The 24,466-nt window shown below is 41.6% G+C and overlaps 1 protein-coding gene across 13 annotated transcripts in view; it reads left to right on the top strand.

Annotated features, from left to right (window-relative positions):
- The window catches only part of ATXN1 (ataxin 1), a 474,819-nt gene that overhangs the window by 345,928 nt on the left and 104,425 nt on the right, over positions 1-24,466 (top strand). The window contains exon 5 of one of the 13 annotated variants that reach the window (XM_023919687.2): positions 24,403-24,454. The exons of the other annotated variants lie outside the window; for them this stretch is intronic. The gene's annotated coding sequence lies outside the window, so the exon portion shown is untranslated. The remainder of the gene's footprint in view (positions 1-24,402; positions 24,455-24,466) is intronic. 13 annotated transcript variants of the gene reach the window in all.

The following is a 24,466-nucleotide window of genomic DNA, read 5'->3' on the forward strand; positions in this document are numbered from 1 at the left end:
GCTTTGCGCTCTTGCACAGAAAAGAGGATTTAATTTCTGAGGGAAGAAGGGATCCAGTGGCAGGATGAACCAGGCTGAACCCTTCCTGTGAGCAAGGAGCTTGTGGAGAGGCAGATCACCCTTGCTAGAAACATTTGGCCCCTCATTTCAGAGATTACAGTGCTGGCTTCTGCTTCTCGTCCGTGGGAGACAGACGTTCGTAAGATGGAACTCTCTGCCTCTGTGTGGCCTCGTATTTCTGTGTGCATATAACCCACTTTTGTGGGCAATTGTGGGCAATAACCCACTAAGGACAGGGACAGCAGCTCCTCCCGTGGAGCACATATGGGAGCAAAGCCTGCAGCAGAGCAGAGGGAGCTGCAGCTTCCCCCCATTAGCAGTTGCCCTGCTCTGCCTCCCCAGCAAGCTCACAAGCCAGCAGCAGTGACCATTGCCTGCACCCAAAAAAGAAAAAAGAAGCAAGCAGGGGGAAAAACCGCGTCGTAAGGCTCTAGGGCCGTGTGCTAGTCAAGTAAATATTGGGGTTTATTTTGGACTACCCAATAAGTGTAGTCCAAGTTTAGAAATGGTGTTAAATTACCGCAATGAAAAATGGGATTAAAAAACTCAACGAAGACAATAGCGTACTGTAGATCTCTGAAAAACATGGGTTGTTGAACTGTAGCTCCCTGAATGTTTCAGCCCATCTGTCTTGATAGTTTCAGTGTCTTAATCACGGATTTCATGAAGTGTCTAATTTTCTTTTTTTAGCTTTCTGTCTTCCTCTTGTACAAAAGTTAAGACAGGGAAATCATCTGAGCTGGATTTACTTTTGCATTCGAGAGAAAAGCAGTCTATAAAAAGAAGTGAGTGGTGTGTGTGCTGGGAAACCAAGTTTGTCTGCTTTAGGTTTGGGGAGCAAGATTTTCCCACCCTCAGTTCTGCTACTGTGGTGGTTATTACAGCTGGGGAGTGCAAATATAGGTGCCTACCCCATAAGCACCAGTTCTTTTAATTGTCTGGCTCTGGTCCATGGATGTCCAAACAGTGGGGACTGGCTCTACTGAAGTCACTGGCAAAATTCCTTCACTATCCCTCCCACTGCTGTCTCTGTTCCTGGCAGCTGTCAAGATGTACTGGCAAGTCCCTGAGCCCTCTTGCTCCTCGGGAAGTCTGCAACAACTCTTCTGAACTGGAGAATTGCTTCCTATTCATAGCTGTGGGGTGAAAAGCACAAACCAACCAACAGAAACGTCCCCCAAAAGTCAGAGCATTTTAATTGACCCCCCAGGAGGGTCATTAAAGGAGGGATGTGCATCTCCAGATCCTTCCTGTGTGAATCCATCACACAGAACCTACTCAATTTCTAGCAGGAATGGAAATTTTTGCCCCTGCCCTGTACAGAGCACAGATAAGGCCATGTATATCTGCAGTGTGTACTATGCAGAAGATGCTGATTGACATTAATTAGGAGTGGGAAGTGTGAAAGTGTAAAAATAAAATTCCTTTCTGTCAGGTTTACTATTAGAAGTGAAGTACATGGTGTGACACTGAGTGCACGTGAGTGTGCATGTGTGTTTGCATGTGAGTATGTGTGGAGTGGAGGGTGTGTACTCAGTATTTAGAACAATAGTGGGAGTGAAGCATTGCAGGTTGGAACATCTGTAAAAGTCTGTGATTGCAACCTTTTTCTTGGGAACTCCTCAGTGAAATGTGCTTAAAAATGCTTTCTTTTCCATTGCTAGTTCAAAATGCTGTGCTAAAAAGCACAGTGCCAGAGATTGCAGCTTGTGTCAGTTCAGCTGCCTCTGCCTGGCTTTGTGCTGCTACAGTGACTGTTGTGAGAAGCAATCAGAAGGGACAATATTTTTGGTAAATTTTAGCAAGAGCAATACTTGGAAATGAAATGGATCTTTATTTAACAAACTCTGGTATTGCTCTGGTTAGTAATAGTTAATAATTCCTTCTCTGCGTGTACTAAAAATGAGAAGCAGAAAGTGAACTCTGCTGCATTAGTGCTTCAAGAAGCGTGTTGTTGAATGGGCCTGGTTTCCTCTTACAAAATAAATGGACAATCATCTGTGTAACTTACAAAGCATATTCTTTGGATCTTAACTGCATTAGAATATCTGAGCTCAAGAACTATTGTGTAAGAAATTTCTTCAGTATCTGTTTTATGTGGGTGATACTGCCAGAGGGTTATCTATGGAGCTTTTAATAGTTGTCTGACTGTCCATCTGCTCTATGTGACTGTTTATATTTATCCTTTATACGAGAAAGTTCAAAACATGGGCACTCTGTCAGCCTAATTTGTCTGTCACTGAAGTGGGTGGCACTGACTGAAGACCTCTCCCCAGTAGTGGAGACCTTTCCATGAGGAACTGCAAGATTATAGCTAAAGGACAAATTTCCTTTTTCTGTTACACCTCTGAAATGACGTGTGTTACTCTATTTTTTGCTTGTATATGTAACCTGCTTTAAAGTGGACCCCTTTTTATTATTTTTGCCCAGTGATTTGATGTGATTTGATGGAAATGAGTTGCTAATCTCTTCATTTCATAGCAGAATTTTTCTCTGTTGACAAACTGACCATTTGCTGAGGGAGAGGGTGGGACCTCAGCTCTCCAGGTCTGCAGGGTACTGACAGTACGTGCTACAGGCACTGTGAGTGTGTGTGCTGGGCCTGTGATTGAGATTCAGAGCTGTTACATAGGCCTTCTGCTTAAGTATCATTTTCTGTCCATTACTGAAAGCAGATTTAATGTTTTGGAGATTGAGATACTCTCAGCCTCTTAGAAGGAAAGCACCCAAGCTGACAACACCATTTTTGCACTGGCCTCACCAACACCTACCCAGAAAACTCACTCCTGGCTTGCTGATGCTGATCCCCTTACGGGCTGACACTTTGGGTGAGGTGTCAGGTGTTGCTGAGAAGGGGCACATGGCTTCAGCCGGGAGGGATTGCTGACCGTGGGAACATGGACCTGAGGGTAGTGCTGGTGGATATTTTCCAGCCAGCTTCGGTATCAAGTTTACAGAGTGCATGTGGTACAGCACTTCACATACTGTGTCACACAGACAGGAGTTTAGAGCTTTCTCCAAATGTGTGCCAAAGGCCCCTCTCAGTTAACTGAGCTGCATGTGGTTTGTGTAGAGGTGTCTGGGCTCATTGGGAAGATGCTCCCTACACTGTCCCTGGCCATGGGCACACCTGGTCTGCCACAGCTTGGGTGATATGCGTAGGGAAATGTTTGAGTTATCTACAGAAGCACCAAAGCCAATTCACAGGTACACAAACACTGAGGTTTTCCCTTGAGAAGAAAGATGCTGTAGTTTGGTTAGGAAAACCACAAGGAGGTTTATTTCTGGGTTTTGGTTTTGTTTTATTTGTCAGTGTAACAAGTCACCTGTGTTTGAAAGGGTTAAGCAGAGATAAGCTCATGGTTAAAGCTGCAGTGGTGGGCACAGAATGCATGGCATATCTGAAGTCAATGAAGTTGTTTGTAGTCACATATGTGTAGATAGAAATATACTGAGTTTTCAGCAGTGTTTTTTTTTTCCTGGCTGTAACTGTGATGTTATAGCAATTAATGACAACAGGGCTTTATGACTGTGTTTTGGTGCTATAAGCCTCAATTCAGTGAAGTGAGCAAATGTATGTATGTGAACTGTGAAGAAAAAAGAAAGGGAAAAAAAAAAAAAGAGGAGGGCAGAGTAAAACCACCATGTTTGAAATCATTCTCAGACTGTTTCCATGTTTAAGGCCTGGTCAAGTAGTGTTCTGGGGAGAATTAATCAGAGCTTAGAGAGTTCAATGCATATTCAATGTCTTCTAGAATGAGACTGGTTGAAGAACCACTTGGTCTTTGAGACTATATTTTCCTTCTTGGGGATTGTAACTGCTGAAGTCAAACCCTCCAGTATTTTAGGTTATAACCACCTACAGGGTTTGATCTTCAAGCACATAAAGGTCATATTACACTCTTGAGGCAAGTAATAAGATCTTGAACCAGGCGTAAGTCGTACGGTTAATTTTGCCTTCTTTCTCTTTTCATACTGATTAATATATTAGGCTGTCTAAACATAAAATACACAAGTAAAATGTGTGTGGGAAAACACTGTGTAGGTATGATTGGGTAGCTATTTGTAAGCTTGAATTAATTAGCTGGGCTGACGTGCAATCCGTTCAGCTTTGTGGGGGCTGGACAGTTTGTGGGCAAGCAGGAGGGAAATCCTTTGAGGGATGTGTCATTGTAGGACATTCTATGCTAAAGTTTTTTTGGAGAGGGGGAAGAAAAGTACTATTAGAATATCTGCTCATGATCCTCCATGACATAAACATAGTTTAAAACCAGAGTGTGTTTCAAATGGTTCTTCAGCTGTCATGTATTTCAATTCTGTGTTACAAAAAAACCCATTAAATTATTTTTAACACAATATGTAGAGATGGTGCTTGAAATAGTTTGTAATCATCTAGACCAAGTCCTGGATGGTGCTTTCCTGTTAGTGTTTATAGAAGAAAACAGTGTTTGCACAGTTCAAAAGCTTTTCATTGTCAGCAGTGATCCCATTTGTTTGCAGTCTATGAAAGCAGAACATTAGATTTCACCTCAAATCTATTCTAAGAAAACTTTTTAATAATCATTGATTGTATTTCAGAAACATGGTAGTACTGAGAATGTTACCATAGCTATAGCCATGAAGTTAGAACAGAACTGCTATTATTTTTGGAGTGTGTCTAAATCAGTAATTTTTCAAGTGGAAAGGTTGGCAGAATTTCATTGTGCTTGTCAAAGTCAAAGTTACTCACTTCCTTCCAATTCCTCCAGTTTTACTTATGTGTTCAGTGAAAGCAGAACACAGAAATGCAGGATATGCTTCCAGAGCCCACGCAGGGAGCCTGCATGCCGCATGTCAGTAACGACCCAAAGCCTCTCAGGCTTCCCTGTGTCTGTCCCGACCGTGCTCCCCTCAGATGGGGAGGGGGTGATGCCTCTGCTGCTCAGATTGCAGAGTCAAGTCTGGAGGCAGGCTCATGGCCCAAAGGGGAGCATGGCAGAGAGCTGAGGCTGGATCTCCCGAGTCCCACCCAAGGAGCCTCGGAACTGCATCATCTTTCCTCTCTTCTGCAGTTTAAAGACCTGTTTAGTACTGTGCGGCGGTTGTAGCTGTGCTTTTCAATGCCATCAGCTTGCATGAGTGAAGCTCTGGGAAGGGATGAGACTGTGGAGCTGCCAACACAACTTGTCCAGGAAGTTTTCTTTACTGGGGAATGTTAAAGTGGCATTAAAGTTTTCCTTTCGTTGGGGTGCTTTTTTTTTTTTTACTATGTGCACCAGTGATGCTTGGATGGGTGTGTTCCTTTTGTCGGATTGAGATTTAGAGCTGTGCTTTTCATTCTTCACTTGCACTTAAACAGAAAACCAATGTTTCCTAACACCAGTGTTTTCAAATTCAGTGATAACCAAAGTGTCGTAATGGTTATTTATTTGGAGTAGGAGTTTATCATTGTATTATCTTTGGGCTAAATTGGAAGGATAGTGCTTCAAGCATTTTTAAACAGAAAAAAAAAATATAATAACTTGAAGTTCCACAGCATACATAAATTGATGAAAGTCAAAAGACCATTTGCTTTGAGGCTGTGCATAATGATCTCATTTGTTATTATGTGGTCTGCACAGGCTACTCTCAAGACATGTAGGATTTCTTCCTTTCCAGTGTTTCTACATCAGGATGATAGAGATGAATACTCCATAGATATGTGGCCATCTGATTCTCCCAATTCTGCTAATTTTACCAGAAGAAAAAGTGTTATGCCTTTCTAAATATAGTTATTTTTCCATGATTGAAAATTGAATCACTTATTCTGTGGAAAACTCTGATATTCTGTAGTTTCCTTTGTTCCAACTTGAATATTCTTAGGAAAAGTAAACCCTTGATTTCTTCATATGAGTTTAGTGGGGTTTTTTCAAGTTTTTCTTCTTTTGCTGTCATTTTTGGATCCAGATGTTGTCCAACTGTGCAAACCAAATAAAGGTATTAGTGACCTCCTTTGTTGCTCAGATTATAGCAAAAATAAGGATCTTAAAATGCCTTAGAAGGAAAGGAAGGTAGTGTAAAAGAAAGTTAACCTGCTGGGAAGAATAATTTAAGAAAGAAATTTGAAGCACTTCCGTAATAAATCCCAAACTTAATAAAACTCTTTGTCATTGGGGTTTGGTCTTGAAACTGTATTTGTAGTTTGGAGCCTTCCACTGGCACAATGTCTTCTAAGAGGGTTTGGTGTGTATTTTGGGTTAGTATGAGTGGTTTCAGTTGCTGAAGCAGTTGCAGGAGGCATGTTAGAGGCAGTTCAGACCTCGCAGTGGAGCTGTAAAGTGATGTCAGTGAGTGAATATGTACACAACAATCTTGGTGCCACTAGGAAAAAGAGTGATATTATTAACAACGAGGAGGGACCAGCACTTGATTTGATGACAGTCTCTGTTTGGCAGCCAAGTAAATGTGTCAGAAGGTCACCGAAGAGTATCTATGGCAACCAAGAGAGGAGGATGGCTCTGCTGGATCAGTGTTGCTTGTTGGGTAGAACCCCAGGCAGTGAACTGGGATATGACCTGATTGGGACTAAGCTGCTAACTGAAATTGATAGTATTTATCAGCTACAGTCTTCAAAAATCAGTGAGAAGCAGAAGGAAAAAAAATTGGTGGAAAGCAGAAAAAACAAGGACCAAGAAAGTTTGTCTGACATCTTTCCAATTAAAAAGACTCAGACTATTCAGTACACATAAAAGGGTAGAAAGCCGGATCTCTGGAGAGAGGCAAGTTACTTGTCATTTCTGATAGGAATGTTCTTACTCTGCAATGTCTTATTTTTTTCTTTAAATTTACTTTTTTAAAGAAGGGGTTTGTTAGGAATCTTACAAACCAACACCAGACTTACCATTGGGCTAGCCATAAATTTTGTCAAGTGACATTTCTTGTATGGTTTAAAAAACTGAAAATAAATGAAAAATCACCAAGTCTTTTAAGCCTTTGATGGAAATCCAGCAGTTTAAATATTGTTGAAATCCAGTCTGTGGGGTGGGTTAACTGAATTCCACTGTTAAAGGAACTGTCTTAGATAATAAATGGCAATATGCTCTATGACTCACTTGAGGGGTCATTATTTTTGGCTGGCCTGAAAGACTGTTTTGTTTGTTGGGCTGCAGTGAGGAAGGTATCGGCCTGTTCCATGTATGTGATCAAAGTAAAATAGTGAAAGAGTGAGGGCAAGTTTTCCCAGAGACTGCTTGGGATGCAGGCTGGGGAGAGAAGATGGATTCCCCTCCCTGTTTTCCCAAAACTGTTTCTTTGGCCTGTAACCCACAGCATTAAAAGCTGCTGTGAGGGTGCTATATGTTCCTTTCCCTCCACCACCCCCCATTTTGCACTGCAACATGGAAGCTTAAGGAGTACTACTGCACGTGGTACTTCAGGATCCGAAGGACTATGGAATTACATTATTGAGTGCATTAATTAATCAATCTCTGGCACACATTGTAATTTGCTTTCTGTTAATGAACATGCATGTAGAATGTTAAAAATCTTCAGTTTGCCTGGGTCTTCTTTTTTTCCCCATGGATCTGCTGTATCTTTTATAATTCAAAGCCCTGCATCTGAAGCACTTCTTGCTGCTGAGATGGCCTTCTCTAGCATGACCCCATGCTCTGATCCTTAGTTTGCTCAGAGCCAACCTCAGATCAGCTGCCTTGTGAGCACTGCCTGCTCCTCTCAAACCCTCGTTTTAGTTTTCATGTTCCTACGTTTTGTCAGGTGCCAGCTGGCACCGCAGCTGCGCTGGTGGCGCTCAGAGGAGCCCGGGGTCACTGTGAGCTCAGCTGGGCAGGAGTGGCACCAGCAGCCACTGGGAGTGTTTGTCACGTTGCTCCTGAGGTGATTTTACTGCATACTCATGGAGCAACACGAAGAGACTTCTAGTTGTTCTGTATCTCTGCCAAGCAGAACGTTACTACAGAGCATCGTCATTCAGCTGGAATAAAGCAGAATAAAGGGTGAAAATGTTTGCAGGATCGCAGAACTGTTGACTCTTTCAAACCCCTTCAAAAGTAAATGATTGAACAAGTCTACAGCTTGGGTTCAGCTGTGGATGTGCAGCTCAAGCTGTAATTTTCTATTCTGAGATAAACTCTGGTTATTGTTTAATGAAATAGAAAGTCAAGGCTTTAAATTGCAAGCAATTCAGATGTTTTTCTTCCACAAGATTGTGTAGCATTTTTTGTTTTGTCTTCTGTCTTCTTGTGTGAATATCTAAAAGTTTACTGTGCTAAGTCCAAGTGGCAGAGAACATGGTTTGTTCTGGCACAAAGAGAACAGCCAGGCAGTGTTTCTTCAGGTTCAGAAAGCCTGAAAGGAGGGGAGAAGTAAGTTAGACTGATGAGTTTGAAATAATTTCTGACTGATGCTTCTAGTGCTGTTTGCATCCATGCTTTCAATATCTGTGTAATGCATTAAAGTGGTGATTCTTAAAAACCCAACAAATTCTGTTCCTCTTAGTACACATAAACTGCCCAGAATTTTCCTTGTTATCTGTTTTTGGATCCTGTTTTGTTGGCAGCATGGTACAAGCTATAGCTGGCACCCGCATGATGCAGTGCTAGGCTTTGTGTAAAAATACACTAGAGTGTATGTGGGCAGGGCCGTAGCCTCTGCAGTTGCTCTATTTGTGGCATGGCTCCTTCATCTTTTGCATGTTTCTGTATGTGATATTTGTGCAGATTTTAACAAACCTGGCTTAGGGTCTGAAATAACAACCAGCATCGTATCAAAGCACTTAGCGTATTATGAAAGGAACATGCTTATACAGCAGGAGTATTTATAGCTAGCCCTTTTCACTGATGTAAGGAAAAGGTAATCTGAAAGTATTTGAAATACCTACAGATTTTTATACTGTGTCAAAATGCAGCGCTTAGAAATCTCACCATGAAAACTTATATTGACAAAAACAAGCTTCCCCCTCGGTTTCTGGGGATACTTGTGATTTGAAGGCCATTGTGGTCAGTTGCTTTCACATTGTGTTGCTGGACTATGAAGAACTGTCCACAGGTATGGTGTGTTCACCAGGATTTGGTGAAGAGGGTCTACCCTTAGTAATGGCATGAAGCTTTTTAGGGAAGATAGGTTGTTTCAACAGATACGTTGTGTGAAACCCATGCAATGTCACCAACCTCATCTTCTGCTAAATTGGACAAAGCTGTTTTAAGAAGTAGCTTGGATTCTCTCATACCTAAGGACTTGAGATATTAGGGAAAATGAAAGTGGATTTTATTCCTCCTAAGTTCAAAAGAGCCATTGGAAATGTTTTCAAACTGGCAAACTATAGATTCAAAAATGTGTAGCAAATTTATCACAAACAAGACATATTAATTTCCTCATTCATTTGCTTCAGAGATACTTTAAACTAGCTTGTTTTCTGAGATCATGAGTTGCAGACATTGAAGAGGAGAAAGCAGAAGACTAATAGCAGTGATGGCAGAAACACCACTTATCTGCTTATTAAATAAAAACTGTTTTTCTTCCAAGTTCTTAAGTGCTATACTTACTTAATCTGGTTTGCCCAACCTCTCTTTTCAAGTAATTTGTTCTGCTCAAAATTGCAAGGAAATTTTTTGTCAGAACACTTTCTTGGTTTAGATAATAACATTTTTTTTGGTTGCTTTTGTTCCACACATGAAATAAAACATTTTCAGATTGAGGGTTGGCCCTCATTAATTGGAGTTTCAGGAAGCAGAAAATGGGAATGCTAACAGAGTATCTTCAAATAAATCATGATTAATTGCATGCAGAAATACTCTGACTTCATTTGTGTATGCTTAACAAGCCTTTACTACTACAGTTTCTATTGTTCGAGAATAAAACTGAGAGTATGTAGCATCAGTATCTGTTTGAATATACCCCTGGTCCTGCTTTCACTGCTAGAAAGCACAAGCACTGGTTCTGCTTTCTGCATCTGGTGTTGGCAGCTATAAAGGGCTGTTGATGAGAGCAGACTAGATCTGAAACTGGGCATCCTCTGTGTACAACAAGGATACAGATCTTCCTCTCCAGAATCAGTGAGCATCAGTCTTTTTTGACATAGGATTCTGCTTTGTTCACTTTTGTTTCCCTGCTGAGTGCCATTTGCCCTGCTTTCTCTTTAAAAAATGGCCTTTTCCAATGCCCTACCTGTTGCAGAAAGGTTTTCACAACATTATTTGGCCATATGTGAGTTTCTCCTTGCCATTAGAGCAGCCTGCACAATACATCTTTCTGTTCTGTTGAAACTGGTTGTAATATTTTTGTCCGTGCCCTGCTACACTTGGAACTTTGGAGGCCCAGCCATTTTGCAAGGCAAATTTCTTTCCTGCTCACTGATACCAGTGTACAATTCTGGTTTGCCCAAGGTCCTTCTTTTCAAAAGTCACTCCTGTCATGTTGGCAGGTGGAAGGTGCCCATTGGATGGGGAGGGAGAGGATAAAAGGTGAAAAGAATAATTTTCATGCTTTAATCTGCTATTACTGAAGCAAGGCCACACACTTGCTGTATCAGCCATCGATTAAGCTGCTACACCACTTTACTGTTCATCAGCTTCACCAGTGTGTTCAGCATTTGGCGACAAAGATTATCCAGGGAAAGGAGATTGCAGTTTGTGGAGATGCACTCGTGGAAGTGGTGGCCAGAGAAGCCCAACTCCCCAGTTTCAATAGAAAATGCTTCCACAGAGAACAGTTCCCCTGGCTCTCATTTGCAGCATTTTCTTTAACCAAGGTTAAGTCAGAAAGCACAGCTGCCTTCTACTGCTTTGTCGCACTTCGCAACTAAGGAAGGAGAAAAGCTTTCCTCTTAACAGCTTGATGTAGTCAAGATCCAAGAAGCCCCAAATTCTCTGTAGTTGTGTTGTTACTGCCAACTTGCAGACTCATTTGGGGGCATTATGCTTGATCAGTCTGTGCTTCTTTTCCTTACACTGCGGGATTTAAATCCCTTCTGCTTTTGCGTGGAAAAGCTTCTTGTGAGAGTCAGCTGGGTTGTGTTTTCCATGCTCCTTTCTGTGCAGCATAGCCTGAAGATCTCCTAGTTTTATGCTGATAAAGGTGCCTTCTTTCTGAAATCACGTAATATAGCGAGGTTCTGCTAGTCCAGTATTTAGCTGGATGAGATAGGATGTCAAACCATCTGGTCTGAGGTTGGGGTTTTTTTTTTGTTTGTTTTTGTTTTTTTTAAATTCCAATTAGTTTTTATGAATTTGATCTGTGCCTTTGATGATATTTTCCATGTTCTTCCTTCTAAATGAAGTTAAGGCAAAGGCAATGGTTTGATCTGTTATCAGTTCCATAGATTCCTAGAAAGGTTTTTTGAGTTTTTTGTGTTAGGGAAAAAGCAAATCTTAGGGCCTGTTTTTAAAAACAGATTATCAGCTGAGGGAAGGAGCAGCAGGATGGTCAGCAGTGATGGGAAGATAAATAGGAAAGCTGAGTAACATGGGAAGGAACTACACATTGAGATTTGGGTCGGGAAGATAGTGTAGGTGGGAGCTGGAGCATCAGTGAAGTGTGTACAAGGTAACTGAAAACATCAGGACAGGGTGAGAGGGGAGAGAGTGGAAAGCAAGTGTATTGGAAGATGCTGGCACTGGATTTCAGAAGCAGGAGTCTCTGTTGTTGCACGTACTTCAGCGGTGTAAAAGACTGGAGTTTATTCTTCTTGATGTGCTAATAAGAGCTCAGGGGTTTATATCTTACCTCTCTGGAAACTGAGAAGCTGCATAGTGAAGAGATCTGCCACAGCAGACTTAAACCAGTTGTTGGAAAGGTCTCACCTTCTGTCCCTCTTGTGCAGTCAAGGGACTTGTAAAGCAGTGCAAGCATTCAGAGTTGTATGCAATTCCTGTTCTAACCCTTGTCCTACACTATTCTTTTGAGTTTTCTTAAGCTCAACTAGCTAATGCTCCAGTGGCAACATACAAATGTTATCATCCATGTTGTTAGGAAAAATTATGGTATTTTTAAGTGTTCTTAAGGGTATCCAGTGGTGAGGTGCTTCAGGATAAATGTTTAATCCTCAGTTTATTTCCCCTCAGTTGTGCTCATGCAGATTGTCTCTCAGTAACATGGAAGAAATAATGATCAGTTATTTCACTCTTTCTTGCATTGTTTCTTAAATTAACAAATTTGGTATCTAGAAATACATTTTGAGAGAAAAATATTCTTTTTCTTGGGATTTTTTGTGATACCTGAGACTAATGTATCTCACTAGTAATTAAGAAATAGGTTTTTCATAACCATATTGTATTTCTTTTTGTGCCATACGTACATCTCTTCCCAACCTTTATCATCTAGCAGCTTCTTATGCATTCAGGCTTAATTTAATATTAGTTGCAGGCTTTTACATAGCTATTCTAATCTTAGTTCTTTTCAAAAGAAGGAAAAATTACAGAAACAACTCTTGTGAGATACAAACTCCTAGATGATGATACCAATTTGCTTTTCACAGTTAGGCACAATAAATTACTTTTCATTGCAGGTGAAATGAGCTGCACTGACATTTTTCTTCTTCCACAGAACACAGTTGGGTTCTGGGACAGGGATGAAGAGCTAGCAGTCATGAAACTGAAGCAGCATTTAAGGTTTTATTTAACTTGGTATTTATCTGCTTGAAAAGCTGTATGGAAAGCCGTATGGACAAGTTATTTTCCTATTGTCTTTTAATTTCCTGTTACCTGTGAAGAATTTGCACCTAAGTTTGTGATTAACCCAGAATCCTACAGGTGTTGCTTTTTCAAAAATTCCTTAAGTGAAAAAAGAGTGTCTCTGTGTAGGAAACAAAGAAAAGAAATCTCTTGAGTCAACTACATTTTTGATAAAGCAGATTCTATTTTTTATGGCCTGATTCAGTATTAGATTATTGCAGTCTCATGCCTTCTTAATTTCATCCATCAGTGGTGTTATTTCAGAATAAACCTGATACAAGGGATGGCAGAATTAGCCTCTCTGTGTGTAATTATTCTTTAGTCTGCAAGGGTAAGAAGTACCTTCTGCAGGCCAGCAGTGCTGCCCCATTAAATCTGCAAATGTGATCTGAGGCTGTGAACACTGAACTTTAAGTGCTTTAAACAAGACTTTGGAAGTAATTTTTTTTTTTCTTTAAACTGCAAGTACACCAGGGATTTGTTGCAAGAGAAAGGGTCTAATGCCCTTAGGCTGTAATGAGCCCCACAGAGGCAAATCTTGCCTTGCTATTTACTCCAAAGCCAGGGAGTTGGTCTGCCTCTTGGTAAGAGATGTGTAAGTGTAGGCCCTACCAGAAAAACACAGTTAACTAACTACCTTGCCCTAACCTGAAATAAAAACTTCTTTAAGGTGAGTTCATTGTTCTGTCTGTTCTCTGATGTCATGCTTTTACTGACTTCTTGTAGTAAAGACAACCACGCTGTATCTCAGTATATATAGGGAGAAGACAGGGTGATGGGCACTAAATATCCACTGTTTGTATCTGACAGTAGAAGACAGATGAGGTTGCCTGTCCTTCAGGCAACCTACACCCTGCAAAATCAAGGGTTTAAAAGCCATCATTTTAAATGACCATCAGTTTTTGCCCTTAGAGGTGCTACAGGATGTGTAGCTGCAGTGTATGTATTTGCAAGATTCAGTGTTTAGTTTGTGAGATGAGAAACCTCACATTATTTTCCTGCTGGTGCTAGTCTTGTCTGTGTTTCACAGCTATCTCTGTTAAGGTCAGAGCTATCAAATCTGGTTAGTCCCAGCCTGATTTTCAGAGCGGGCAAGTCTCCTGCAACCCTCTACTTCATTTTAATGGGCCTCTGGGTGCACACACCACTACTGTGAGGGAGGCCAGCTATTTAGGTCCCAAAATATGGATTGGTACCTAATTTAGTGTATCCAGGGGTGAAAATGGTGGCTTAGTATTCTTTCTCCCTGGGACTCCTATTCCATGTATTGCTTCTTGTATTTGAGATGGGAGCTGTCATTCACTGTATGGCAGTACAGAAGCCAAGTAGGTCAGTGCCTCCAGGTACTGCTGGATGTTATGCATCCACCCCCACGGGTGAGTTACCAGCCTCTGTTGAATCTTACTGTAGGTATTTGCTGAAACATCTTAGTGGGGCTCTGCTCAGGTTACCCTGGTCCTGAGGGCTGCTTGAGCCCTGCATGAGCAAAGCTGGGCAAAGCAAGCTCCTCCTCTTCAACAGGCTCCTGTAATTACGTGAGATCGAGGGAGTTGTCCCTTCTTGGAGACTTGAGCCAGAAGAGGCACAGTGGCAAAAGCGGCCAGAAGACAAACTGTGAGTCCAAACTGCGTATAAATCTCTACCCCAAGCTGATTTGTTGTTTGGTCCAGCTTTCCTCTCTTTCCTGAGCCTCTTTGACTCAACTTCACTCTTAACTGGATCATCTTTACTTCCTGCAGACCTTTCTTCATACTCCTTTCATTCAGCTGATCTTTTCCCACGGAGTGCAGAACCCTGCGTTTCACTGCCAAACACTACAGGGGAGCAGAAGACTCAAGTGCGTGCATCTTCCACTGGGACACAGAAGCTTGCTGCTTGCCTGCTCCAGGTCTGCTTCAAGGCAAGAGGGAACTAAAATAGCTTAAAACACTTATTGCTGTTGAATATGAACATGTGACTACCTCAAACTGCATTGCCAGTAAAGGCTTAAAAATAACGTGGTCTGCTGCCATCTGCTTACACATCTTTCCTCCACCCTCCGTTGCTCTTGTCACTTCAGGCTGCTGTAAGCTCTTCAAGGCAAAGATGATCTTCTATGCCTTTGCAAAAGGCATGCCTCTGTGGCACCTTCCCTACCCCATTATTGCTTAGCTCTCAGCTTACACTGTACTACAGATAAGAGAGTTGATAGTTTTGTAATTTGGTCTTAATGGGGATGTGGATTGAAGCAAACAGGACCTTCATTTTGTGGTATCTGCACAGTTGTAACTCATCCCTAACGTGAATTTTTTGGTCACACTAAGATCTCAGGTATTGATCAATGATGTAATTGCCATCCTATAGTAGGACAGATGATGTAATTCTTACCCAGTTACTGAAGACAGTGACCTTGAGACAAATCAGATGTTTGAGAAGCATAGATAGTTCACTGAATATAAAATGCCCTTGTTTTAAAACTAAACTGTTATCTGTTAATTATCGGGGAGGAAGAACTACAACAAAATGCCAACATGTCACGGAAGATACAGCCATATCTTGACTTTTACCAGCAGTTACGTATTTTTGTTTTGACAGGTGACTTTTGATGGTTTTGTTGCTTTTTTGCTTTAGCCATCATTTCAATTCAAATTAGGATAGCATAAAATTTGACTCCTGTGAGCCTAAGCCTTGGTTTGATAACCAGTCACACATTTTTTAAAAAAAGAAAAAGTAAAGGTGTATGTGATAGAAGAAATTCTGCTAGATGGAAAGAGAATATATGATGAAGTTTTGCCAATGGAAAGCCTAGTGGAATGGAAATAGAAATGGAAACTCCCTAGTTCCAAGTAGAGATGGCTTAAATTTACATTTGAGTAAGAGGCAGCATCACTTTTCATTTAAATACCTAATAAAAGAGAAAAGTGACAAGCATTGACCACCAGCTTTTGCATCTAGATAAACAGTATGCAAAACTCAAGAAAGTCATGGAGATAAAAGAAATAAAACCACTAGGGTTTAAATAAATAAAAACGCTAGGGTTGTTAATAACGTGATAGAGAAAAACACATATTTTTCTTTGCGTGGAAAGAGGTTCTGAGAGACCCCAGTAAAAGCATAAGAAAGCATGGATCCTAAGGAGAAAAAACAGGTTTGAAAAGACAAATGGTTGAAGAGCTATTTTTGGTTCTACTGTTGGTATTTTCTTCTTAACGACTAATATTCTTCTGGCCTAACATTTGCTGGTTTGTGTCAGAATTTTTTTTTTTATTCTTTTGTTCCCCTCTTCTTAGTCAACTGGCACATTTGCAAAATAAGTATTAAACTGAAGAACTTAGAAAAGACAACTTCTTAAGCAGATCATGACTAAAAGTAGTGGAAGAAATTAATAATTTGCATGGATTTGTGACCTAATAAAGGAGACTACAAAAGAGTGATCTGTCTAATTAATTACTGCAATGAATTGATCTTAGGAAATCATAGAGGCATAGCTCAGAAGAATCTATATTTTCCCCTTTCCTCTGAGCCAGATTTTTCTCTGGTAGCTTGTGTTTGAAACTAATGAATATTGCAGGCAGGAATTTATTTTTTTGAGTTCTCTGAGCATGTACTTTCTATCGCTGAGATAAACTTACCTGCTTTATTGAGTTTTCAGGTCTTCTGTTTTCCCACAGTATTTGCTTAATATAGTATTGTCAAATGTCCAGGGGACTCCTAATGTGTAAGGTCATATAGTCTGCTATAAGCAGTTAAGATGTCTGGTTCTTTACGTTCAAAGGATCTTGTGCTTGAAAATCCTTCATGCTGTGCCTTAGTGAGAATTTCAAGTTTCGGAGGAATGAAATAAGAACTCTGATGGATGTGGTCCCTTCAGTAGTATTTCTTTTCTAAATGGACAATAAATCTAGATGTGGAGAGTTGAAATTGTGAGAAAGTCATGAAAAGGAGGAAATTAATTCTGTAATGCCAAAGGAACCAGAAAATCATACACACTCTGCCTCAGGGATTAAGCATGGGTCTTCATTTTTTAACAAGCTTCTGTAGAGAGGTGCAACCACTTCAAAAATTAGGTTTCTTAGGCAGGCAGAGGTTCCAGTTGTGTGGAGAACCCTTCTTCACTGATCTGTGAGTTCTGCTCTCCTCTAGGGTTTCATTACCACAGCTTTGCATGAGCTGGGCAACTGCCCTCCCTCATGTTTAGAGTAACAGAATTGTTACTGTTGGAAAGAACCTAAATCATTGAGACCAGCTCTTAAGGTAACCTAGGCCACCACTAAACCATGTTCTTAAGTGCCACATCTGTGTGTTTTTTAAATACCTCTGGGGATGGTGATTCAACCACTTCCCTAGGCAGACTGTTCCCATGCTTGGTAGCTCTTTCCGTGAAAACGTTTTTCCTAATATCCAGTCTAAACCTCCTCTGGCACATCTCAATGTCTTTTCCTCATCCTGTCACTTGTTACCTGTGAGAGGAGACCGACTCCCACCTGGCTACAGCCTCCTTTCAGGCATTTGTAGAGAGTGATAACCTGAGCCTCCTTTTCTCCAGGCTAAACACCCCCAGCTTCCTCAGTCTCATCAGACTGGTGCTCCAGAGCCTTCCCCAGCTCTGTTTCCATTCTCTGGACACCCCTCAATGTGGGGGGGCCCAAAACTGAACACAGCACTCGAGGTGTGGCCTCACCAGTGCTGTTGTCAATCACTGCCCTGCTCCTGTTGGCCACACCATTCCTGATACAGGCTAGGATGGCATTTGATTTACTGGCCACCAGAGTACACCTGGGCACACACTGGCCCATGTTCAGCCAGCAGCTGGTCAGCAGTCCCAGATCCTTTTCCACTGGGCAGCTTTCCAGCCACTCTGTCCCAGGCCTGTAACATTGCATGGGGTTGTTGTGACCTGAGTGCAGGATCTGGCACTTTGCTTGTTGAACCTTATAAAACTGGTTTTAGCCCATTGATTCAGCTGGTCCAGATCTGTCTACAGAGCCTTTCTACCCTCCAGAAGATTAATACTCCCACCCAGCTTGGTGTCATCTGCAAACTGCCTGAGGGTGCATTCAATACCCTTGTCCAGATCATAGATAAAGACATTAAAGAGAACTGGCCCCAAGAGATGAACCATTATCATCCTTGTTGTTGTTCGGTTCCACTTGGATAGCCCCAGTCCTGTTATGCCAGGGCACCTGGGAAGGTGGGGCAGTCACACAGGGAACATGCGTGCTCTGCCGGGAAGGAACTTGCCACCATTGCCCCCTGTCCCTAATGTGACTGTGTTCAGCCAGGCAGAGAGAGGCCAGGGAATCTTCTGTATTGTGTATCCTGTCTGCCTCCTGGGCCTGTCCCAGGGAAGGCTGGTTAGGTTGCAGTTTCAGTATTCTATCTCTCTCTCGCTGATGCTCCTCAACCTACTCCTCCTTGAGCTGTCTCACTAAGCGGAGGAGTTCCTCTACCTGGGCACAACTCCTACAGCTGTTCTCACTGCTAGTGGCTGCTACTGGCAAAATACTGCAGATGAGGTACAGAAAGGCTGAAGGACAGGCTCATAAGAGATCAGTGATGCTGAGGGTTGACTTCATAAATTTTCCAAATCACTTGCAACTGTTTTATCCTGTAGCTTACCCTTCTGCTAGAATCCTTTTCCCCATTTTTTAAATTTTGCTCTTTCATTCTTTTGTCATTCATTTGCTCTCTCTGTCCCATTTGTTCAGCGTGGTCACAGCTCAGTTACCTCAGCTAACTCGCATCCTTGACTTGGAGCCTTTATGCATTCAGAGACAGTGGCACATCACTGAACACTTTCTCCCTCTACAGTACTGCTTCAGAGAGTGAAATTTGCCCTGGGGCTCTGGAGCAGACTTCAGTCTGTGTATCAGCTCAAGTCCAACTGTTTAACCTGCAGCACACCCCCTGCATTTTGCTTCTGCACTTAGTTGAATTATTTTGTTGTTTAAAAACAAAATGAAGTGACAGTGCTTGTCCATGAAGCTTTCACTTGATGAAAATGTATTTTTATTTTCTCATATCTCCATCAGCTACTGCCTTGCCCTCCAAGTTTAGATAGCAGTTGTCAGGAGATTTAAACCTTCAGATGACTCTTCACATTAACTATTTTTCTCTCTTTTTCTCTCTTTGCTGACTAGGGTGTTGAAAAAAACCCTAAACCTCTAGCAAAGTCATGGGTAATAAATCAAGCCATTTGTCCCAAATCTCTCACCTCTCTACCACTTTTAAAAGCAGTTTCATAGCATGGAAGTGGAAATTAAAGCCTGGGCTGTTTTTCCTGCACATGGAGTTTGTACATGGCTCTTCTCACTGGTGTTCTATGTATGAGGAGAGATAAGACTTCTTGTTCAAGGTTGCTCCAGGTAATCTGGGAGAGGGGAAGAGCCCAAACCTCTACTGTATTGCATCCAGTGTGATCTCAAGCTCAAGGATGCTTTTTCCAGATGCTCACTCGTTCTTGCTCCAGGAAACCTCCCTTTTCTCCAGAGCCCACTGCTTCCCTGCCTTGTGAGTGTTTCAGACATGCTGGGTAGGCTGTCCCTTGAGATGTCCTGTTCCAAACTTACTCATATTTTAGGGTGTCTGTTGTGGCAAGTCCACAACCATATGAACCTTAAATTATTGTGTTTCTTTAGATACAGGGAGGCATTTTCTTATCTGATGTAAGTTGCTATAGCTCTTCAACCTAGAAAAACTCGTGTAGATTTGTACCAAAGCACTATCTGGTGAATTATGGTGATGGAAATCTTCCTCACACCCCTTGCTAGACCACATTTTTCATGTTGCAGTTGGGGAACTGGGTCCCTGAAATCAGAGCATGTATCCTCTGCTTCCTAACATTCTTCTTCACAAAACTGTGAAGAGGTCTGTATGCAGTCCAGTTAATTCTGGTTTATTTTCTTGCCCTGAATTTCTTCACCAGTGCGTGAATTTTTTTCCACATCTGTTCACTGCTCTGCTAGCCAAAGTGGAACATTATGGGGACTTGTTGCATAGTCTAGAGAGTGATGAATTGTGAGGATGAAAGATCTGTATATCTGATATTCCTGGAATACTCAAAGGAAAATCAGGATGACTTAAAACATGGAGACTGAGTTGTTACTGTTTATCTGCCTCAACCTCTGACTTCAGTTCCTGACAGTAAGGGATGTGGATGTTATTAGTTCAGGTATCCAAAATTCATGTAAATCAAAATTAACTCCTGTATGCCCCATGAGATAAATATCAGGCTGTACACATTTCTGTCTTGTTTTGTGATCTGAGCACTTACACGTTTTCAGAAAATAAGTATATATTTGGATGTGTTATGCTGCTTCTTGCAGTAACTATGCTTGAAAGTGAGAGAATTTGGCTGAACCCTTCGCTCAGCCTGGCACTCACATCAGGTTCTCTTGTACTGTGTTACTCTTTCTCTAGTAAAGATACATTCACCTGATGGAGCAAAGGAGCTCTCTCCAGCCAGAGCACCCACTATTAGGATAGTAGAACACCCCTTATTTGGATTAGTTTCATTTCATCTCTGCTTGGAGGAAGGTTTCAATTTTCCTTGCTGCTTCTTTGGTCTTGCCTGACTCTTCAGAATTGTTATGAAGGCCTCGTGCTGATACATGCATTTTGGGTTTTCCTCATATATATTTGCCTGTTCACAGGAAAAAAAAGTTCAGCTTGGTCCACTTAATAGACCTGTGTAATAGATGAATGCAGAATACAATATGAAGTTTGCAGAGCTTGTTTGTTTTTGTTTATTTTTTATTCAGATAGGTGAGAGCCCAGAAGTCTGACTTAATACAGAAGTCAGCAGCTTAGAGCTCTGTCTATATGGGACAAAAAAACCTAAAAAACAACCACATAGGCTTTCTTTGTGCTACAGCTCTCATCATGGTTACAAAGATATGGCAGTAATACTTCAGATTCTCACAGTGTAGATGTAGTTTATTATGGGCAGTAAAAGTCAGGTGTTTCTATATTTACTGCTAGAAATATGTGGGTTTTGTCATGTGTGAAGACACCTGAACAGGACAGAGTTTGGGTCATACAGTATGATGGGGCTAGATCCCTGACTTTCTGATCTTAGGAGGTTTTCAGAACGCCCCAGCAGTGTTTTAAGTCCCTTTGAAGACCTGTTCCCAGCTCTCTGGCTTCCAGTGGAGCACCTGAGAGATCAGCCCATCTGTAGCTTTGCTCCACCCCTGCATTTGCAAACTACCTGCCTGCTGCTCTTTAAGACTTCTGTTTTTTACATCACCCCTACAAACCTGTGCTTAGCCTCTCATTTTGGTGAGAAGGCCTGCAAGTCGAGTTTGTCCTTATAGGAAGGTCTCATCCAACAAAGGGAGGGGTCGGTCCCATCTAAGTGGGACCTATTTTGCAGGGATTTTCTTCTTTCTCTGCTTATACATCTTCCTTAAAATCTGAGAGGCTTAGCAAAAGATGCTCTGCAAAGCCCAGATCTGGAATGTTCCATGGAAGAATCTTCCTGCCTGCCTCTCTTTCAATAAAATTAGAAAGTTAGACCTTTTGCCTCTATTTCAAAAGAGTTACTCCACGATACAGAAACTTTACAACTCCTCTCTGTCATGCTATAAAACTGGGTGGTAGTCATCTTTGAGGAAAAAATGTTTCATGCTCGGTTGCTCTTTTCTTGTGAGGCTCAGCAGCTGTGGTGGTTCCCTTTGCAGAGGGTTCAGGAGTGTAGCTGGCACCCTAGAAAATGAAAAACACTTGAGTCATTTGCATAGTGGATCAGAATCCAGCCCACTCGGCTGCTGGAGCAAAAACCACAAACTTTCACATTAGAGTCATCTGCTGAAAAGCTACATGAAAGAAGTAAATGTTTGCTTTAAAGAAATTTTATTTTATTTTATCTTGTCGCCAAGTCACCTGACACTTCGATGGTGAAGGTTATGTATTAACAAGATTTTCTTGCCATCTTTCTTTGTCTGCTGAACTACAGTGATCATAGATTGACCATGCTTTCAGACATAAGAACAGTTGTTTGATTCAAGTGTCAATATCAGCGTTTGTGTCTATAGAAACCAATCAACATTTCCTCCTAATTTTTGTAAATAGGCCGTTACTGTGGCACTTAGATTTCCTGTCTCTTGCATATTTGAATCAAAAATTCACTGCACACAGTGTTGTCTTGTCTTCTGTGTTAGCTATCTGTTGCCTCACTAATAGGCATCTTTATTACAGTCTGTAGTTCTCCTGTTGAGGTATGTCCAGACATCACTGGAGACTATAATCTTTCATTTTCATTCTACATCATGGATTTGCTTGAGGGACTTTCTCAGTAACAGCTGTAGGGAATCACAGGTAGCGTAAGAAAAGCAGGTTGAGTTAAGAAAAGCTTACAGTCAGCACTATACAACATTCAGGATTTTTCCAGGATAACCTTTTAGAGTGACTTTTTTCCAAAAGCAGCGGCAGTTTATTGTTGATTTTTCTTTCTTTTTACATTTCAGCATGGCTGGTTCAGGTTGTCTTGAGAACAAGATACAAAACTCAGCATTTTTGTACCTTTTTAAAAAATAAGTCAGCTGTTTTCATTTGAGTACCTGTGTAGCACCTTTGCATTTGGGGGTGAATATTTGAAATTTGTCTGTAGTGTTGCCCCAATATTAGGGATTTGCCTTCTCATTTGCAGCAAAACTTGTCCATAATCAGTCAGTATATAAACTGTGATTTAAATCTCATTTTGTAGCCACACAGCAGGAGCTCGTTAGGTAGCATTGAGTATGCTGTATTTTGGAGCTAAAGAACTTGCTTTGATATTTCAACATCGGTCTCCTGAGGAGTGCTTTGGTCCTAGACATGTAGGAGACAAAAGACAGGAGATTGTCCTCCCATGTTTTCAGCAAAGCTGTTCTTTGCCCAGACAGAGTGCAGCAGAAGGAAAGAATGGAGAGAGAGCACAAGCTGTGGAGGATGTGCTCAGGAGCAGTAGTGAGGAACATGGTGCTGTCTGAACCAGGAGATGGAGGGGCAGTTAAGGCCAAAAGCACCAAGTGTGGGGACAGCATTTTGGAGCTGCTGTGACTGTCAGGGTGGATTGTGTGACGTGATTTGGATTAAGATAAGGAACCTAGAGGAAGCTGGCATAGAGTCTGAAGAGCGAAACAGCAGAACTTAAGCCACAGAAAAGGGAAACCTCTGTTCTGTACATTGGTATGGAGTTTGTGATTCTTGAGACTGCATTTGGATGCCACTTGTCCTGTCTGGTGTGAAGGTACAGGATCATTTCACCTGTGGTTATTTGTTGTAGCCCAAGTGCTTGATGCAGCCTCATGAGAGCAGACTGACTCATGCAGTCCTGCCCCTCTGCAACAGTGCAATAACCCTGGTGTGAAAATGCACAGTTTATCTTAAACCGCTGATAAGTCTGTTCAGTGTCTAACTCCACACTTGAAGTGGATGAGAAGCATTCATACAGTTTGTTCAAGCAGCTCAGTGGTGGAGAAGTCATCTCCATCAAGAGGATGCAACAAGTGTGTTGCTGGCAGCAGCAACTTGTGTGAATGCATCTCTTTCCACCTGCTCCCACACCTTAATCTTGCTGTCCCTGTGCTGTCAGAATGAACCAGTGATGGCAAACTGGGTGTCTTAATGCTACAGCTTGGGCTCACGTGAGATCCTTGATAGCTTGCAGTTATCTCTGTTCCTCCAATAGAAGAGGTCTCTTTTAATTTGAAAGTTTAAGCCCTGGTAATGATTTTGACCAGTGTAGGTGTCCTCTCTTGGGTCTGCCTCTGTCAGCACAAGCTTCCCACGTGCTCACTGCACCTCCCCTTGGAAGGGACCCTCTTTGGTGAGTGCTCCCCAGCTGGTTGGAGGCAAAACTGGGTTAGCATAAAAGAGCCTAAAGAGTAGTTTGTAGCTGCTCCAGTTTATTTTCACCATAACGGATTACAAAACGCTTTTACACCAGACTGCTAGCACTTCTGAAGGGAGACAGTCAGCACAGGAAGAGGGGCAGCTGGTGCCGAGCACATGTGTGGGAGGAAAATCTCATCAAGCAGCATAGCTGGGTTTGGAAGGGACCTTTGTCCACAGTCTCAGTCTGAGTCTCAGTTCTGTCTCTGTGATGGGGGGAAAAAAACCCTTCTCACCGGGGTGTTGTGAACATGTGCTAATTTTAGCAAATCAAGCAGTTAGGTAATATGGTGACAGCCAGAAAATAACCTAGAAGGAAGTAGTTGTTCTGTCTTTAAAGCATAGCATTTAGGGCCATTTTTAATGCTGAGAATGAGGCAAACTGAGGATCACTTATTCAGTAATACCGAAAGCCATAGTAATAGCTTTGCTGTACCATGAATGGCACCATTTCCTGTGGAAAAAACCCCTGTGTGATCACAAAATTAAGAATAAAGATTAAATGTTACACGATTGGCCACAGTTCTGGTATTTCCTTGTCCTTTAGCTCCTGGCTTAACATTTCTGACATGTCTGTATATGTTTGTATGTGTAATCAACTATTTGTGACCAAGCTCACGGTTGCTCATACTTTTTGTCCTAAGATGTTAAGCATTTTAAAGAGGGCATAGAGGACATTGAAGCATCTTACACTCTTGTCTTTATGTGTCTTTAAACACATTTCTGTCTCCAAAAGTGCTTACCTCTGGTTCTTAAAGATGATTGCAACTTTAAGTGAAGAAAATGAGAGTGGGAAATGTTCTTCTAGATCTGGTAGAAAATCACGGTTGGTCATTTTTTGCAGATCTCCCTGATAAATAATTTCTTTGAATTTGGAAGTCCTTGCCTTGTAACAGGTAAGCGAGAGG

Source organism: Cyanistes caeruleus, chromosome 1 (assembly GCF_971803275.1).
Source record: "Cyanistes caeruleus chromosome 1, bCyaCae1.hap1.1, whole genome shotgun sequence".
Lineage (NCBI taxonomy): Eukaryota > Metazoa > Chordata > Aves > Passeriformes > Paridae > Cyanistes > Cyanistes caeruleus.